Source organism: Tupaia chinensis, unplaced genomic scaffold (genome assembly GCF_000334495.1).
Source record: "Tupaia chinensis unplaced genomic scaffold, TupChi_1.0 Scaffold000278_1, whole genome shotgun sequence".
Classification (NCBI taxonomy): Eukaryota; Metazoa; Chordata; class Mammalia; order Scandentia; family Tupaiidae; genus Tupaia; species Tupaia belangeri.
The window spans coordinates 1,464,504-1,471,490 of NW_006159761.1; positions in this window are offsets into that span (position 1 = coordinate 1,464,504).

The following is a 6,987-nucleotide window of genomic DNA, read 5'->3' on the forward strand; positions in this document are numbered from 1 at the left end:
GGGAAAGAGCTAGGAATGGTACGTGAGATTCAACTTTATTATTCTGCATATGAGCAAAATAAGACCCTAAGGTTAAACAATTTGCCCTGGGTCATTGCTTGCTAGTGTTAAAAGCTGAAATGAGAAACCTCATGAACATATACCTGACCTTCCATTCAGTCCGATTTCTCTTCCAATGTTTATGACTCACCTCCCAGGACAGGTAGGCAAGGCTATTAATTAATAATGACTATTAAATTAGCTAGAAAATAATTGTTTAGAGAGGTTTGGGCTATAGGTGATGCTGTGTAGGAATATTAAAACTCCAATCTTTCCATCTTTTTGAAGTCATTTAGATGAAATTACTTGGGCACATAGTATGTCCTCCACTGGCCGAGCATACAGCCCACTGTTGGTTTTACTGGTTGCCATGGAAAGGAGTTCAATGACTCACAGTGGAGTCATGTGTTGAAAGTAGAAAACAACACTTAAATCCTAAACATTGTTACTCATTCTAATCAAAAGCTGGAAGAGAGTGGCTGTGAGTATATACCAATAAGAGGACCAAAGAAATACTATTTACCCAGATTTTTTCAAGGTACTAGAAGAAATAAAAAACTTCATGGCAGTTTTAGAATAACACGATCTTATGAGCTTGGGATCATTTTGGCAAACTCAAGGCAAAAGCATTCGTCAGACAGCTTGGACCCACTCAATCAGCATGAGTGGTTCATCCTTTGCCACTCTGGTTGGACCAAGAAGGAACAATTCACAGGGCAGTGGACTTTAGTTCTACCTGGCACACACCCTAAAGCAGTGGACCTAATGCAAACTCAAAAGTATCTGACAATTCTGAGACCAGCTTTCTTGTGTGTGTGTTTTTCCCTATAGAGCAATATTTTATGAAAAATTCTGAATGCCTAATTCTCTCAAGTTCTTGTGTTCTTGTAGTCTAGAGATAGGGGAAGCAGTGGGATATGGATAAGATGACGTCTACGTGGTCAATGCCCAGGCAACAAGGATGTTTTCATACCCAGGGTCTGTGCTGGCAGACACCACAGGGCTTTCCCATTCTGATACTTCTGATCTGTACGAACTGTCCCCACCAAACATACACATGTATTTTGCATTCAGTATGTGCTTAAAAATTTAATAGTATTAACCTCCCTACATGTGTACCACCATTTTAATTTGTTTTAAAAATATTAAACTATCCATACAACAAAGTACTATGATAGGCATCACAGGGGGAGAGAGAGGGAGAGAGTAAAAGACGCTTCTCTGGCTCTACAAATGCATTATCTATATGGATAGAGAAGTAAACATAAGAAGCAAATAGAGACTCCAAGCCTATTAAGCCTAATGGATTATACCCTGAGTAGGAAAAAAAAAAAAAGAAAAAAAAAAGGCAATTAGAGGAGTAGCCTGTATAGGACAAAGTCAGATGTGAATGATTTTGGGGAAAACCATTTGACCTGGATGATTTGCAGAGGATGCGGGACATGTATGACGGCAGTCTGCCTGGAACCCCCAAAGAGGCAGACTGAGAAAGGAGCACTGAGCACCAGGGCAGGGAGAGAGCTTTGCAGGACCCTGGAAGCCCTTCCTGGTGCACACCCATCCCCTGGCTCTCTCCGACTCTCTCGGTCATCTCGCTAATGGTTACTGGTCAGCCACCCTCCGTGTCCTGCACCGAGGCCCGAATCTAGTGTGCCTGCAAGGCCAAAGACAAAATAATAACAGCTCTCTGGGTGAGCCTGATGATCTGAAGGTGGGTAAGTGACACACAGATACACAACAAATTCCTAATCTGAAAATGTGAGTTATAGACAGTGGTAACCAAACTGAAAGCAAGTCACCTTTAGAAATGTGGAAACAGAACGGAAGATGCTCACTCTAATGGAAGTTGAAAGAGAGAGATACAATATACAATAAGAAAAAGATAAGATGATAGGTAATAAATCCTAAAGCAAAAAATAAATCATAAACAGAACTAGGAGTTTCTTTTATTTTTTAGAAAGATTTTTGCTATAGGGCATGTGTGTGTACTGGCGAGAGAGAGAGACAGACAGAAAGTGAGAAATCACCTCCCAGAAGGGATGGCCACCTGCAATCCCTCCTCCATTCTCCTCTCAGGATCTTGAGCACGCACGCACATGCACATGGCATGAGTTTTAGGCCACCAGATCCAGGACTCGAATCACTGTCAACCACATGGGCATCCAACAACGTAACCATCACACCATCTGCTGGTCCTAAGAACTAGGAGTTTGCAGAGGAGAGAAGGTCAATATTAAGTAGATGGTCCAGGAAGGCCACAGTGAGAGGGGGCACCTGAACAAAGACCAGAGATGGGGAAGTAAATCACCAGACGGAAGGGAGATACACTTCGCAGGGAGAAAGGACAGTGAGGGCAGATGTACTGCAGCAAAGGCACGCAGCAGGTAGGCCACAAGTCCAAGGAGAAGCTGAGGCTGAGCCAGTCAAGCAAGAGGGAGACCAGAAGATGAGATCAAAATATAAAGAGCGTGTGGAGTCTTGGTATGGGATAGGTGGCTGTTTAGGCCTAGAAAACCCTTGCAATTTTTTGCTGCGTGAGTTGAGCAGTTACAGGAGAGTAAGAGTACTGAGGGAGAAGTGATACAATCTGACTTATGCTTTAAAAGAATCTTCCTGGCTGCTAGACTGAGGACAGACCAAAGGGAGCAAGGGGTTCACAGGAGACCAATTTAGATGGCCTCGCAGATATCCATGTACGTGGGGGCAGCAATTAACAGTGAGAGGTGGCGTTCTGGATATACTTGGAAGGTAAATTGACAGGATTTCTGGTGAATGTAACGTAACAGCTGTCCCCCAGAGACTATGGGTAAATGCCTTCCTCACTGAACCCTAGGCCGTGTTTCATTTTGTTTTAAGGTTTTTGCTGTAGGGCACATGTACTTGCTAGAGAGACAGAGACAGTGAGAAGGAAAGTGAGAAATCACCCCCGGGGGATGGCCACACCGCAATCACTTCTCCTTCACCCTCCTGGGATTTTGGGCACACATAAGCAGCCTAGTGTGAGTTTCAAGGTCTTAGGTCTAGGACTCAAACCATGGTCAGCCATGTGAGAGTCCAGCACCTTAACCACCATGCCACCTGCTGGCGCCTGGGCAGTGCTTTTGTAAAAGACCAATGTCGTCTAAATGATTCTCTCTCTGTTTTCTATCAACTGTTAACAGATGCACTTTGCCTTCCACTCTACTTCAGCAGTCAATTCCTGTGAGCAAAATCCAAACACTGCTACCCTCTTGGAGAAGGTTAAGCCCAACAGTCCAGAAACAACTTGTGCATCTCCGCTCTCATAAACTTCCACCCCAACGAGCAGATTTCATTAAGCCCTTGGGGAGCCATTTCAAAACCCCGTTTTCACCATGCCTCTAGGCCACCTCACAACTTCACTTTCTCCTCTGAGCAGTGTACACCAGTGGGCTCCTCCACAGCCCCTCAGAAAGCTGCCTCTGTGCCCACCTCCTGAGAAGTCCCTGTCTTGGCTTGCCCAGCCCTGCACCCTTGGTGCCCACAGCAAGCTACAATACGCACACAGGCAGGCGTGGCTGGGCACTCCCCATCCCCACTCCCACATAAGCTCTTTCAAGTTGCAATTCTATGGCAGAACCTGCTCTTTCTGTGTTTTTATTTTGCTCATATGTACCTTGCCTCTAACCACACATGAAAAACAGATAACATCAGGCAATGCTTTCAGCCTCATCCCTCTCCCACGCCTTCTGCCTATCTATCTCTATTTCTACCCACCTTATATCTTGCCCTGAGGAAGGAGAAAAAAAGTAGTCTTCCTCTTTTAAAGTCAAGGCCAAATCTTGCAATCAGTTTCAGATTCCAACCACTCCCATAACTGAGAGGCCTAGTTTAGGAACCCCTGAATCGCACAGTGGGAGTTACAGCTTGGACATCCCTAATCTGAAAATCTTAAATCTGAAATGCTCCAATGACTTCATAGGTGGTAAATTCCATGCCTGACGTCATGTGACAAGTCATCATCGAAACACAGGTGCACAACAGTCATTTGGCACCCCCAGGGGATAAGAGGTCCTCCCCACCCCTTTCTGCTGCAGTAGGGGAGGGCCTCATTCCCCAAATTATGCAAGTATTTTAAAATACAGAAAAAAAAATCCTTAAAATTTGAAATACTTATGGTCTCAAGCATTTCAGATCAAGGATACTCAGCTTGTGTGTATTTTTCAAAATGTATTGAACTACACACTTAAAACTGGTGATTTTGGGACAGCAGTTAATGTAATGGCTATGTCGCTGAACTCCCATGTAGTCGACCGTGGTTTGAGTCCTGGAGCCGGTGGCTTAAACTCACTCCGGGCACGTATGCGTGCGTACCCAAGATCCCGAGAGGAGAGTGGAGGAGAAGGGATTGAAGCATGGCCATCCCCCCTGGGGGATGATTTCTCACTTTCTGTCTCACTCTCTCTCTCTGTCTTTCTGATGAGCACACGTGCCCTATAGAAAAAAAACTCTAAAAAAAAAAACACAAAACAAAAAAACCTGGTGATTTTTACTGGATGAAATAGAAAACACAATCAGCATTTTCTGCCTGTACAAGCATTTACAGTTCCTACGCTTCACCCCAGGGTCTCTCCTGGGAAACTAGAAGGTACTTAGATAATAACAGATATAATTTTTATGTTTTTATTTCTCACTCACGATACTCTCACACAAATGGGGGTGGAGAGGGAAGCACCCTCGACAGTGCCTCCCAACGCCACATCTTCCTTCAGCCCTCCATCACATCAGCATCCTGGGCATGTGTGCACACACCTGGTATGTTTCAGGTTGACCAGGCTGGGATCTGAGTCTGCGCTTGGTCACGTGGCTTCCAGCACTGCAGTCCAGTGCACTACGGAATATACCACCTAGGCTGGGCCACAGTTAGTTTTAAGATCAACTTGACCCAGTCACTAAGTATACTTAATGTATATAACCACATATAATCTTCCCAACAACCCGAAGAAGAGGATATTGCTATCTCCACTTTATACATAAAGAATCAGAGTCTTAGAAGGGAGTGGTACTGAGGCCAGCAGGCAGCATGGTGGTTAAGGTGCTGGACTCGCAAACGGCTGACCACGGTTTGAGTTCTGGACCTGGTGGCTTGAAAATCGCACTGGGTGCATGTACATATGTGCCCAAAATCCCAAGAGGAGAATGGAGGAGAAGGAATTGTGGCATGGTCATCTTCCATGGGGGGTGATTTTTCACTTTCCCTCTTGCCATTTCTCTCTAGAGAGCACACACACCCTATGGTTGAAACCTTTAAAAATAAATAAATAAAAGGAATGGTACTTTGCACAAGGTTGCCAAAAGTTGCAGTGGTAGCTGGGTTCTAAGGCCAGGCATGCCCGGTGCACTTCATCATCAAGCTCTTCGCATATAATCCCAGGGATGACGTTTTCAGCAGGGTTGGAGTGAAGAAGCTGTTCCCATGTTTCATGTATTTCTCTATCTCCTGTGAAGTCCCTGTCTTTACTGCTGGGGACACACCAGAATAGCCCCTGCTGAAAGGAGGAACTGAGGCCCAGGGTTCTTGTTGACCCACAAGATCTGGAGATCCTGGCTCACATTTCACAGTAGCAAGGATGGCTGTCCTGGAGCGCTGGTGGAGGTGACCCGGAAATACAAACTGGCACAGGTTACAAGCAAAAGCATGTCTCCTGAAAGAATATTCATACATTGATACAGAGATAGGATATTTTTCACCTCGTGGTTCAGGAGAGACTCTAAAGTTGATTTTATCTAAAAATCTATACACTGAAATACAAAAATGGGGCTATGAGCATGGAATGTGTGATGTTAAGATACTGTAAATAAGCTACACGAGTATTAATAAAGGCTGAAGTGTTACTCGTGAGCACTTGGAAATATGTCCAACACCAAACACTAAACAGACAATTCTCATGTCTGAAACACCAGGGGAGACACAGGGAGAGATAAAGTCCACACTTTGTTTCTGAATCGGAAAAATCCCCACAGCTAGTGGAGAGGAAGTCGCGTACACAACCATCAGCCACCATTTACCAGGCAGGATGTCACCGAGACCGAGCATGAGTGCCTGTGGCTTAAGGCGTGTCCCCTAACACGATGTTCTCTCCCGATCAGTGGGGGTTCCCATCAAGACCCCCACCATGACAATCAGAAGTGAGACGGGGGTGAGAAATGGACACCATAATGGGAGTTTGCAGTTACGAGAATCTGGGGGGGTCTCCTGAGCAAGCATTCAGATTAAGACTTGGGAAAAGCATTCCTTCCCAATCTCTTCTTTCTTGGAGGACTTTACTTAATTGTCCATTGAGAAGTTTAAAACACCTCACCAAGCCACATGGAGAATAAAACATAACTAAAAGAGGGAAGAGAGAATGAGTGAGTGTACGTTCGAATGTGATCAAGTCTACATGATCAAGAGGGAGGGAGGAGAGTGACGTAACAGAAACCTTAACAGAAGTGGCCTGCCTCTGGCTTTGAGAACTTCAAAGCAACTGAGATGTCTTTTTTGGTTCAATTATGTTGCCACAAATGAATATTTGATGAGAGAAATCCACACACCCTTACTTTAATCCATCCAGGATTTCTTAACCTATGACTCACTCACACCTGACTGAGTGCTGTGTTGGGAGGTTACCACCACAGTTACACATTTTATAAAACAGAACTTAGTATGTTTTCCAAAGAACTCTAACACACTCATTAAAAAAGATAAAGAATATTGGAAAATATATTATTTTACCACATGGCTTGACTCAATACTACGGGCAGTTCTGGGCTCACGTGGAATCCATGCAGAAGGTCAGCATGTCTGAGCGAGGACACATGGAGCTGCTTGTGCTGAGTCACAGGCGGAGTTCCCAGGGCTGCTCTCTCAGGGTGACTGGCTACTCCGTCATTGCCCTGGCAACGTTCCAACCCCCGGGAACTTCCACAAGGAACAGCCTGAACCCCGCG